This window comes from Orbicella faveolata, unplaced genomic scaffold (genome assembly GCF_042242905.1).
Source record: "Orbicella faveolata isolate gen_17 unplaced genomic scaffold, um_ofav_v1 contig_12, whole genome shotgun sequence".
Classification (NCBI taxonomy): domain Eukaryota; kingdom Metazoa; phylum Cnidaria; class Anthozoa; order Scleractinia; family Merulinidae; genus Orbicella; species Orbicella faveolata.
The window spans coordinates 14422178-14435000 of record NW_028301539.1 but is presented as its reverse complement, the minus strand read 5'-3'; the positions used below and the strand labels follow the sequence as shown (position 1 = coordinate 14435000).

Sequence of the window (12823 nt, the reverse complement as noted above, 5' to 3'; positions counted from 1 at the left end):
TTTTGAGTCGTTGGATAGAGTTGCCCTGTCAAGGCACCCACAAGCACAGAGAAGTCCATCAGTTACAATCAGATCTAATCTTGTAAGACCGAGCTCTTGACTTCTTGACGCATCTACCTCCTTTTGACAGCTTCTAATTCTTTTGCGAAGGTGGAATTCTGGTCAAACTTGATTATCTCCCTTTTGGCTTTCTCCAACTCCAGGGGTGTCAGTGGTCACACACTAGAGGCCTTGGCACTAATCGTGACATTTTGCTTCACCTGGATTCATTTCCAATGAAATGTAACACAGTCATGCTATCTGACCAGAAGGTGATGGTATCAATTGGCATCTCCAACTCCTTCTTCAAAACTTTGTTCAAATGAATGGACACAGTGACAGCTGCTAACTCCAATCGTGAGATAGTAACTTCCTTTAAAGGAGCGAGACGGGACTTACCTAGCAGGAAGGAACAGTGAATTTGGCCACCAGAGTCTACCACTCAAAGATAAAAAACAGCTCCATAAGCAGACTGGGAGGTGTTGCAGAAGTGGTGGATCTCACTTGAAACAATTCTTACAATTCCTCTGTGCTTAACGCTTCAATCAACTGAGACAAGGGAAAGTTTTGGCAATCCATTAAGCCACACCCACCACCGAGATACATAGTTTCTGGGAATCTCGTCATCCCAACCAAGGCCCTTTCTCCAAAAAACCTGGAGGTGCAACTTCGTGGGACGGACAAAGGGCACTGCTATACATACAGAATTCCACGATTGGTGCAAGGTTTCTCCTTAATGTTCACTTTGAAACCGAAAATAAGCACTTTGACTTTGCGTTCAAGCTCCTTGTTGACAATGGACAGGCCAGTGGAAACCGCGCCAGATAAAGCGGCTATCCCGGCAACAGGCACGCCGACAACAATTCCAACACCAGTGAGTGATGTTGCAACAGCCCCAGAAGACAGAACTGCCGTGACGGTACCAAGGCCAACCAGGGAATAGTGAAGCGCTTTCCAGGCTTTTTTGTATTTTTTCAACACAAGCCTGTAATGCTCGACCTCAGCAGATATTTCTTTTTCAATTCTACTTATCTCGGTTAGCCGGAAATTCTTGACATTCATCGTTTCGGGAAGGCTTGGGTAGATTCTTCTTTCATTCTCGGCAGGCGGCGCGCTTGGAGGCAATAGATTCACCGAAGACATTGCGTATATATAGAAATTTAATTTAACTCTAATTCAAAAACAGGAGGGAAGCCCTTGAAATCAAAGAGTTCGCCGTTTTCATCTTTGACGCTAATAGTGATGCTATTTATGAACTCGTCTGTAGAGCAGTCTCGCAAAACCTGTTGCGGAGAACCCTGGTAGCTCACCTTTTCATAAGGCTTCCCTTTAACATCAAACAAGGCTAAAACATCTGACCTTTTGCCATTGAACAGATTCCGTTCTGTGTCGATCAAATTACAATGAATAAAATATGTCGTTAGATATGTAAGCCGTTTTACAAATGTTGTGAGATCCAACTTTCGCCCATTACCAAGCAAATTGGCTAAATCGCAATCAAGTTCAATCGGTTTTGCCCCAAAATTTTTGATTACAAGCTGGCCAACGGGTTGGTTTATTTCTGTTTCCAACTGTTTATACCCATACTTCTCGAACAGACTGTCTATTTGTTTTGCCATGCTTTCTAAATTATAATTCCCTGGGGGTAATTTACTAACTGACAAAGCAATATCTTTGTTCTTATCTCCCAAGGTGGCTGAACCTTCCCTTTTCAAAGTGTCCCAGCTGTTGAATAAACTGCAAGAAATGAGTTTCATGAAATTGACTCTTGGTAGAAGTTTTTCAAAATGGATAGTCTCTCCGTTCTGTTGCATGACAATAGTGAGAACAACCATTTTATATTTAACAAACAAAATTGTGTTCAAATAAGATGGCTAATTTGTGGAATGGTCCTGCGTTCAAAAAAGCGGAAGCGGCGAAGAAAAAGGCGTGGACAAACTTTTTAAACCACTTCCCCAAAGCGGACAAAAGCCGGTTAGTTTCGCAAGGAAGCGTCAACGAGAAAAATAACGTGACCGCGGAGGTGTTTTTCAAAGAAAGTGAAGACTCGTTTCAAAGCGTCCTCGGTTCAGATAGAAAATATTGGAGCGCAGAAATGAAAGAGGCGCTAGGTCTGGGAGACAGCGGCGGTTTTCCTTACCAATTGTCGTCACTCGGTTCGAAAGTTTCCCTGCCAATCCCTGCGGTACCTTTCGACGACAAAGCGCCAAGCTTGAAGAAAATATTCAACGACGCAATCCAAATCTACGTCACGCCTGACCAATATTTCACAACAAAATTCAGAGAAATATTTCAAGACACCAAACTGAGGCACACTTCTGGAACCAAATCAAAATGCTGGTTAGGAGGGCCTGACATGAAATATTGGCCGCAACAGCTGAACTTCGCGGTTTTCTGCACGACACAGGGGTGCAGAGTTTCTCGCGAAATCTTTGACAGCGGGATGGATCTCCCCCCGCAGATAAGAGCTTTCTACAAATTCCACGTGTATTTCATGGTCAGGCACATTTTGTTCCAGCTAGGAGGTATTCAGAGCATGAGCGCTTTGCCCAGAGACCCGCCTTTCAACCAATTCAACAATCATTATGACGTGGCTTCGTACAAAAGGATATGCAGTGAGTTTGGTATAGATCCGTCGAGTGATTTCCGCTTCACGCACGACGAAAACCACGGTCTGGGAAGCATTTACGTGTGTGCGTCAGGCGCGGGCGCGACTAAAACTGCCTACAAATACCCGGGATGGAACAAATTCCGTGATGAAGGCGGGAAAGCTATAAACAGGGACTTGATTTATTACATCGAGCCAGGTGCCACTTCTGATGCTCAAGCGGACTGGTTCACGCCAAACACAGCATCCGGTTTGCCGCAGGCGGGCTTGGCGAGAATAAATCAGTCAATCGAGGTTTTTGTTTACTGCACCCTGGGCGCACAAGTGAATGTCCGCAGTAGCATTCTCAGCTCTGGCGGTCGAGCGAGAGAAGCCCAGAGCGAGTTCCTGGTGCTGATGGAAGACGCGATCAGACAGCCCAACCTGGCCAAGAGCGTGCAAAGGTACCAGCTCGCGGTGGATCTAGCGAAGGCGAGGCTCAATCTCACTGTAGCACCCATGGCCTGGCTCATGCCCGCGCAAATGATAATCAACACCGGAAGCATGGCCGGTTACAACAACAAGCTGAAACAGGCGGTCTCTGGGATGAAACTTGGGGTGAACAACGAGGTAAACCCGGGGACAAAAAAAGCTGCGCTCAAACTAATGGCAGGCGGCCCGTCAAAAATTAACCCACCCAACAGCCACCCGTCCAACCCGATACACAAAGCCGAAACAGCTGAATCAAGGAAATCAGCTTCAACCGAAACTCAGCAAGCACAGCCAATGGCGCAAAAATAGAGCCAACGGCTCCGGATAAAACATCGCAACACGAAATAAACAAAACAGCTGTCATTGTCGGTGTAGTTGGATTATCGGCTTTGCTGTTCATGGTTTGGCGGTAAGTTAACGCTGCTTCTTAAAATATTGTTTGAACAAAAAGGCCACCGCGGAAAGAATAAGCAGCCAGGTATGCACGTATTAATACGATGTCAGTTCTGGAGAACCTTTGCACAATGTACAGCGAAAAGACAGTACACGGCATGAAGGCCGAGCACGCGGTCAATCGAATCGAATCGAGTACAAAATGATCCGCAGCAAGACTCTGGCAGACGAGGTGCAGAGCATTTACTCCAGCAGCAAAGAGTTCCTTTACGACCACGTGATGCATGACAAAGAGGTGGCCTTCAACAAAGACACTGACACGAGGATCAACATTAAGTCAACGCCCAAAGAAGGTCATTAAAAGCCCTCCTCCTCCTCCTGTTTGTAGAGCCGTATACTGCTGGCGACAGAGATTCAGAAAAATTCATCTTCCCCGATCTGAGGAAAGTCAGCGTCACGGTCAACGGCTCGCCCAACATGCTTTACAACAACAGCAGCGAAGGCAAGGACATGTGGGAAGAGCCCCGCAACTTGTTTGTGAAAGAAAAAATAAAACAGAGCACATGGATATGACAAAGTTTTATACCGGTGATAAATTCGGGCTTGTGATTGATATGCGCTCCATGGCTGACCAAGGAATGCACGGCAGCGGCACGCGGATTGTGAACAGTACAGACGGTGTCCAGCTGGAAATTGAGCAGAAACCCGAAGGCTCAGGCAATGTGAAATGCCATGTGTTCGTCATCGCTGACTCCCAGATCAACCTTATGGACAGCCAGCTGGAATCTGTACAGTTTTAATATAGGAACATGGACCCAAGCAAGATACCCTTCAACGCTCTCATTGCTGGGCTGACCAATTCAGGCAAATCGAGGTTCGTGGTGGACCAGATCTACGGCCCTTTCCGCTTCAAGTTCAACTACATCGTGCTCATCTGCCCGACGTTCACGAACAACAAGACCTACCACCGGCTTGGCGAAAACAATCAAAGAATGGATGTGATAGTCTGCGATCAGGACGACGTGGAAATGTGGTTGAAGATCGTGAGATGGCTTTTCGTGGGCATGAACACGCTCATAATCCTTGATGACTGTGCAGCCTCCAAAGATGTGAAAGGGCACACTGGTGGGCTCGTGAATCTCACCTTTTCTGCCCGACATATGGGCATCAGCATTTGGGCGCTGACCCTGAAGATGACCGGCATAACAGCTTCGTTCCGGGAGAACGTTGCAGCGATCGTCCTCTTTTACACCCCTCGGCCAGGACAACGAAAACTATCTTCGATGATTACACCGGCGAACTCTCCCCGGATGAGTACAAAGGTCTGGTTTCAAAGCTGAAAGAGCGAAAGTTCTCTTATCTAGTGTTCTCGCTTCGCCACCCCTATGAAGTAAAGTTATTTTGAATAAAAAAATGAAAGCTGTATATAGCCTTGCACAGTGGGTGAAGAGGCCACGTTAGCAGAAGTTATGAACCTTCTTCAAACCGAGCCCGAGCCGAGTGGTCCGGCAGGTGGCATTGTTCCAACCGCCCCGGACCTGACATTCCTGCTCTTCACGAGCAGCTGGCCATGCTGGTGTCCACAGGCAACGCCAAAGAGGCCATCGGAGTGCAGCTAACCCACGAGCAGGTGAAGCGCCTGAGCGACAAAGAGGTCGAGAAATTCACCAAACGCTACGAGATGTACGTGGGCTCAAAGACAACGGAAAGCGTGATCGACAGCTTCATTTTTCTTGCAACCAAGGCAGTCGGAATGGTCGTTAACATCAAAGACATCAACGCTTACCAAAAAGAACTCAGAAACGACTACATTATAAACAAAGAGCTCTCCAATCTGGCCGGCAACCTTGCTTTGAAGTGCGGCCGGTTTCTTGCTGCGGCCAACGTGGCGCTGATCACCACAAAACATGTCGATTTTAGTCCACAGTTGTCGGAACAGAGCCACCCTTCTCGTGATGAATAGAGATATCCGCTTGAGGGCATTGATGAAGTACCCGGCTCAGCAACTGCAGAATAACTGGTCAGCATTCATCAACAACTGCTGAGGGGAGTGCTGACAAAAACATTTTATTAATTAAACTTTTTTCATTTGCTTAGAATACACCTTTGTTTCAGAATGTCTACTGAACAATCGGAGAGCGCACCTCAGGTCGAGACCCAGGCAGCACCTGCCGCCGATATCACACAGCAAGCGACAACCCCAAATCCAACCACACAGTGCGTAAAAAATCGAATGCGTGTGGCTGCTGACAAAATGGTTTCTGAAAGAACGCGGCAGGCACGGGAACAACAGAAGAAAGATGCCGAGGCTTACAGGGCTCTCGGGGAAAATACGGCGAAAGCCGCCCCAGCTGCCCCCGAGCCAGCCCTGACTACAGAAGAAGGTGAAAGCCCAAAGCGCAGCGGTGAAAAAAATAGCGGCCTCAGCACCACCAAATGGCTTGCTGTTGGCAGCATAGTCGTTTGACTGATCGGGATTTATTACAAGCGGGAAGAGCTTAAGGCAATGGCCAAGCCCGCGTTCGACAAAATTAAAACACCGGTGCCCGCGCCTGAGCCCGCGCGTGTTGAGCCAGAACCTGCTCGCTCGATACAGACAAAACGATTACAAAAATGATTTGAACTTTTAAGTGTAATGTATATCACGATGCCGAACCCAAGCGTTGTGCAGCTTCTAGTCTCTACAGCCACAATTGGTGGAGTTACCATATTATGGTTCGACTTCACCGTAAAAGCTATCAAAAAGGTGGTGTGTCTTTCTGACGAAATTTTTACTGATAAGGTCGCAGAAGAAAGAAAAAGAAGGAGAAAAATAGAAGTAAGAAGAAGAATACGCGAAATAATAAGAAGAGAAGAAGCAGAAAAAGAAGAAGACGTGGAAGACATTAATTTTGTTTTAAACTTTTGTTATTTTCGTTATAGCAACCGCCATCATGTCAGACAACAAGTTTGTTAAGACCGTCATTGACTCCGCAACTCTCACGTTATTAGCCGTGGGCATCGGCTGGGCCGCAAAAAAGGTTGTGAAAGAGAATTTCACTTCCGATCCCAGCAACAGTCCAATGAATTACGTGAAGTTCACCGCTGTCATGGCGGGCAGCATTTCGCTCAAAAAGTACCTCGAGGACAAGAAAATCATCCCCGACAGCGTTTGAAATTTTTGATTTGAAGAAAAAATCTCATATATTGCACCATGGCAAGTATTGCAAGCGTCGACGTTTTCGAGGCTGTTTCGAGATCCGCGAGAGAAAATGAAAAGAGCTACGATGAAGCACTCAAGGAGTTTCTTGAGCTTTTCGAGCATTCACTTCTCAACCTCGACTGGATCGAGGCAAACGTGGATATAAAAGGTGCGGAGTTTTTGTCAAGAGCGAGCCGCCAAGGCGTATCAAAACGCCAAAGAAAAATACAAGATCGAACCCGAAGGCCTTCTCGACTGGATTGCGAACAACTTGGTAATATACGAGGAAACCGGGAAGAACATAGTTGTTGCTTTGAAAAAACGTTCTCATAATAATACCAATGGCGAATTCTTATTTTCCCTTCAAAGCCCTCACAACGGTTGCACTGTTATTTTTCCTTTACGACATCTTTTATTATACCGCTGATGCCATAAAATTTGTTTGGGTGGGTATTGATTACGATCATGAAGACTCCGATTTTGAGGATTTTGATACTCTACACTTTCCATTACCGGAGAAATGCCCAACACCTCCTCACTATGAACTCCCGCCACCATATGAGGGCAATTAAAAAAAGATTATACAAGATATAAAATGGCAAGCATCGCGATCATGATTGGCGGGGCTGTGTTGAATGCCACGGCTTTTATCGGCGGCAATTATCTGGCGAGGGCGCTTGACGGGGGCGACAAAGCTGCGCTTCAAGAAAAAAAGCGCCAGGACAAAGCTCTCGAGGTGTACCGAGCGGCTTACGCCAAATACACGCGCAACCACACCCATCTTCTCGACTGGATCGCAACCAACGCCCAAGAAAAGGAGCAGGCCAAGCAGAACTTCACCAACACCGACTATGCCTTCAAACTCTACAACCAGGCGCATCCTGACGAACAAATGATACCCCCCAAAGAGCCCAAGTTCTCAGAGCCCTGCTTCAGATAAAACTGCAAGTTTCTGTAATGCACAACATAATTCTTTTTGTCATGAAGCGTTAGCAGCAGCTTCTTGCTGTCTGGGGGTTTCAGCTCCAGGTCTTCCATCAGCCTCTTTTGGTATTCCGACATTCACTCCTTTTTTACGACCTTTTCCTCCAGCGCCAGGGGATAGCTGTTGTGCTCCTCGTGCAGTTCTGCAGTATTCAAGATCGACCTCGAGAATCCACCCATGTTTATCGTTCTCTTTCTCATTCAAGATATCCTCCAATGTGGGCATGACACGCTTCCATTTTAAATCTCTTATTGGGAGAGGCATGCTCATCGCCCATCCGTAAAGGTTGTTTGCGTCGAGATAGATGATGAATTTTTTTGGCTTGCTTGGGTTGTATCCCGGTACTAGCAGGTTGTTTGCCTTAGCGTACCTATTGCTCACCATGGAGATTCTGCCCCGCATTCCCTTTCCACGAAGAGATGCATTTCGTAGTCTTTGAAGAGCTCAAGCTCAAACCCCGTCTTTTTCAGGAGCGCATCCCAGGAGAGGCCTGGCGACGTGTCATAATGCGCCGGATCTAACCTGTACTGCTCAAGGCACAGGTTGCAGAAGTTCTCAAAAACATCCGCCAGAAGCGCGACGTCCGTTTTCACGTAAATATCGTGAAAATCACCCAGCGTTTTGCATCCAAAAGCCTCCCAGACAGCCTGCGTGTGCGTGTACTCTTCATCTGTTATGTGCTCGTCATTCAGCTTGCTGTAAAACTTCTCTTTGTCAGGAAGCCTCGTCTCGCCGAATCTCTCCCATGAGTCCATGTACTCATAAGGGTAGATCTCTTTCTTATAAAGCAGGTCGCTGCCTTTCGAAATCGTTGATGTTATTTTCAATGACTCCTTTGGTGTTGCGCTTACAAGTGAATCAAGGCTTCCTAGCAAAAAGTGCAAGCTGTCGATGAAACGCAGACCTCCCACTGAAAAGGTGAAGTATTTCTCCATGTTGTTGGCGACGCATTTCACCTCTTTCTGCAGCTGTGATATGGCTTGCATTAAATGGTGCGCGTCGTAGCCCCTCAGGTTATGAAATACAACTGGTATTTGGTCCATCTTGGGGTTTATTCACAGTTTCTTATTGCATTCGGCCTGCGCAGCTACGCGGTACCTGCCCGTTATGTGGCAATGGTCCTTTACTGCATCTCTGAAGTTTTTCTGAAGTAAAGGGTTTCCACAGTACTTACAGTTTTCCTGTGATTTTTCTTCCAACTGGTCTTTTTCATCTTCCAGCCTTTTCAGCCTTTTAACACCCCATTTCTTCTCTTTCTGTGCCATGTAAAAACATTTTTTGTGGCCTTGTCCCAATAACTCCATTTTTCACCTTCACCCGCTTCTTCAACGTTCCAGACAGGCAAAGAATCCGTGAATTCGTCTTTTATCAGAGCTTTGTTGCAAATGTGGCAATCAGTTGCTTTTTTGAAATTTTCCCAGTCCTTCCACGTCATCACAATCGGCTTTGGAGTGGCCAAACTCTCCCTTATTTTCTCCTCTTCCTGCAGAATGTCACTTAAAAACTTTCCCACCGCATTTTCACCCCTGTAAGCCTTTGAACATACCACTTTACCGTCGCTCCTCACAACCATGAAAGAATACCTGCATGCCTCGTGCCATTCGGTCTTCTCTGTGTAGCTTGCTTGCATTCTCTCATGCTCACAGCCCAGAATCTTTCTGATAATTGCCTCAAAGTCCGTGTAAATAACGTAGGGCATCTTCATCTGTTTTTTGTAGTTTTGGAAGGAAAGGATGTTTTCCCCCTCTTCTGGCATCTCAATCATTGTCGGCAAGCCATTCACACCATTGCAATATTTTTTGTGATCCACGAGCAAGTCTGCTCTTGAGAAACCGGTTAAGCACATCATACAAAAGTGCTTTGCGTTTCTGTTCTTCCTCTGATCGAAAAGCAAAGCCCTTACTTTTTTTACGTAACAATAGTGCTGAATTTCCCCTGACTCGATTAACATCAGGTTTATCCGCGGCACATTCGCTTGTTTTCGGCTTATATGGTGCACAATCACACAATCGTTTTCCCAGCCAAATACGTTTATTGCGAGTTTTGGGTTTTGTGCCTCGAGCTTTTCTATCTGTTCTACCGGTGTTGGGAAATCAATGCCAACGTAGTTGATACCGTCGTTAACCGGATATTTGCTTGGTCTTTGCGGGTTCTTTCCATCTTTTGGAGGGAATAAAGCGGCTCTGAGTGCCAACTTCAGGCATTCGTTGCCCTTGTTTTTCACGTTGATTATTGCCTTCTTTTTCGCTAGTTTGGCTGGAAGAGGCAAATAGGTCCCTCCGCGAAGTGGCTGGTAGCGCACAACATTCACGTACGCGATTTGTATCCTTTCAACCACCCATCCTGATCCCCTCTCGGACCAGTGTTCTATTTCTCCTTTTGCATTTTCAATGAATTCATCAAATTTTTGTTTTATCTGGTCCTAATCATCCCTTTTGAAAACATGCGGTTTGTCGTCTTTAAAATAATGCCCCATGTATTGTGTTTCACCGTTTCTTTCTATTGAAAACTTTACTTCTAACCCAAAACTAACTTTAACGCTATTTAACCTTTGGGTTTCTTGTTCAACCAAATCAGTGATCTTTTCTTTGTTTTCTCTTGCAAACGTTAAAAGATCTTTATTGTTTGGATTCCTTTCGGATACATCCATTCTCCACACACGAAGCCATTCTTGGAAAGTGTTTTGGGATATTTGAAAACCGTCATATAAAGCTTTAGCCTGAGGAGAAGGTGCTGGGTGGCTTTTTTCGAACGGTTGTTGTCCCTTGCTACCCGCTGTGCCAGAACCCTCATCATGTATGTGTGTGCATTGCATAATTAGGACAGCTGGGCGAAGAGACTACACCGAAAAGATGTACGGTCATTCGGTACTCTTCTAATTTCTCGGAGAAGTAACCCTGGGGCCACCAAAGAAACTGCAGGAGGTCTCGTTCTGCTTCAGGAGCACATACTTGATGGAACATTGATTGGACATCACCCATTACCGCAACTGGCTCTTGGCAGAAACAAATCAGTACACTCACTAGATTGTTGGTTAAATCAGGTCCTTGGAACAGTTCATTACTCAGCAATGTTCCTTGAAACTGGGCAGAGCAGTTGAAAACAACACTTATTTTATCTGGCTTCGTATGATGATACTTCTGTTTCCTTCCAGTTGTACCATTGATGATCCAGCCAAGGTCACCTCTAGTCACATATGGGCCCCCATCAAAGGCAGGAATACCTTCGCTGGACTGAAGGGCTTCAGGAGCATTTGCTCCAATTAACAAATCTACTTCAGAATTCAATTCTGGCAAGTACACATGACCTTGAAGGTGCAGCCATCGTTCCACATCTTCTTGTCGCGTGATTTTATCCTTCGCTATGGGCAAAGCTTGTCTGGAAAGTACTTCCAGCAAGGTAATGACAACATTCTTGTCTCGATCTGTCACTACCAGGGCCGTAACAATGAGACTATCTACGTCTTTGCTGCTGTGCATGGTAGTCAGCTTGGGTTTCATTTTCTTGCCATTGATCCCGAGACATTCCAAAAGGCTAGCCGAACAAACAGAGTTAGATCCATTATCCAATAGTGCATAGGTCTCGGTGCATAGAGGACCTCCTCTGACTTTAATCTTTACTGCAATAATAGGCAACGCAGTGACAGAGCCCTCCATCGTAGCTAGACCACAAAAGTGATCAGAGCTACTCTGTGTTGGACGGGTTGTTGTTGCCCTGGGGCCTGTCTTGTCCATTCTTGGCTTCAACAACTACTTCTGGTGTAGGCACATGTATCACAGTGGCATGCTTTCTATTACAGTAGATACAGGGTTTCTTCTTGTAACATCCTTTAGACTGATGGTCTCTTCTCAAGCAAGAAAAGCATAGCCTCTGCTTCATCAGAAGTCATGATGCTCCGTATCAGCCACTTTGGCAAAACTGGAACATTCAGTGAGGTTGTGATTTGTATTAAAGAATGGACAGTTCCTTTTCGGAGAGTCAGCTAGACTTAACACATTATTGGATGAACTAGGTGAAGGTTTCTTCTCAGAAATTGTGACGAAGTTCAGCAGTTTACCACCAGGATTCTCGGGTTTCAAATTCGAATGCTTATCCTTGCTATTCTTCTTCTCCTCATCCAGGAAGGGAAGTTTGCCAAAAACGGGATTGGACGAGGTATGTGCTTTCTGCTCAACAAACAGCAAAATATCATTGATACAAACATCTCTCGCTTCTGTGGTAAGGATGCCATCTGCAGCATTCCGCCAGCTTGTAATTTCCAGGGTAGCCTTTCAACAATCTTTCACAAGTTATCTGGACTTGCTTGAGTAGCCAATAGCTTTGAGTGTGTTCATACAGCTGGACAGCAAAATGGCAAATCCTCTAGAGCTTAAGCGTCCTCGCCTTAATCACCGGTCCATTCATGACTTTATTTACATAGGCCATTGCAATCCTGTGCTTCTGACCAAATTTGCTCTCCAAAAGTAGGTAGCCTTCTTCGGGTTTCATGTAGAGACAACTATGCACCAGCTCTTGTGCTCTACCAGTTGTGTGCTGCTCTAGGTAGTAGAGCGTCCCAGCATAATCAGGTTCTCTAGCCTCAATTAAAGTTTGAGAGGCGTGCATAAAGGAGCAATATTCCAAGGGGTTGCCATCAAAACAGGTACATGTCTCTTGGGTAGCAAGTTCCTTCCTGTTGATTCACGAATTCCTTCATCACTCAGTTTTGTTGCACGAGGATCTCACAGGCCTGGTCACTCAGTCCTGATTTGTCAGAGCCTGAAATGGAACTGCTTGCAACACTCCCTTCATCACTAAACATGGTGCTTGGCTTCACAGTCGATTTCACTTTCTTGTCAGAAGGTACAGGTGGTGCCCATTTCGGGCAATCAGCCCTTGACTCCTTCGTGTCAGGGAATGGAATTGAGACAGCAGAAGGAGGGCTGGAGGTCACATTGCTAGATACAAAATTTCCCACTTCTGGTTGGGCATAAGCTCCCTCTCTAGCCACAGCCTTATTGCACTCTGTTTTGAGGTTTAATTTATCCTTTTTTAACTGCGGCTCGTACTCTTGCCATTTGAGGCGTAGCTCCGTCTCCTGAAGCAAATGACCCTGCCAAATAACACTCCTCCTCTCCACTTTCTGAGCTCTCAGATCTGTTCAAGG

At 45.9% G+C, this 12823-nt stretch overlaps 1 protein-coding gene and 1 pseudogene across 17 annotated transcripts in view; one reads left to right on the top strand and one right to left on the bottom strand.

Annotated features, from left to right (window-relative positions):
* Positions 1–12823, bottom strand: part of LOC110063376 (pleckstrin homology domain-containing family M member 2-like) — a 147194-nt gene that overhangs the window by 94709 nt on the left and 39662 nt on the right. The gene's annotated exons all lie outside the window — the stretch shown is intronic.
* Positions 1910–3565, top strand: LOC110041940 (uncharacterized; annotated as a pseudogene).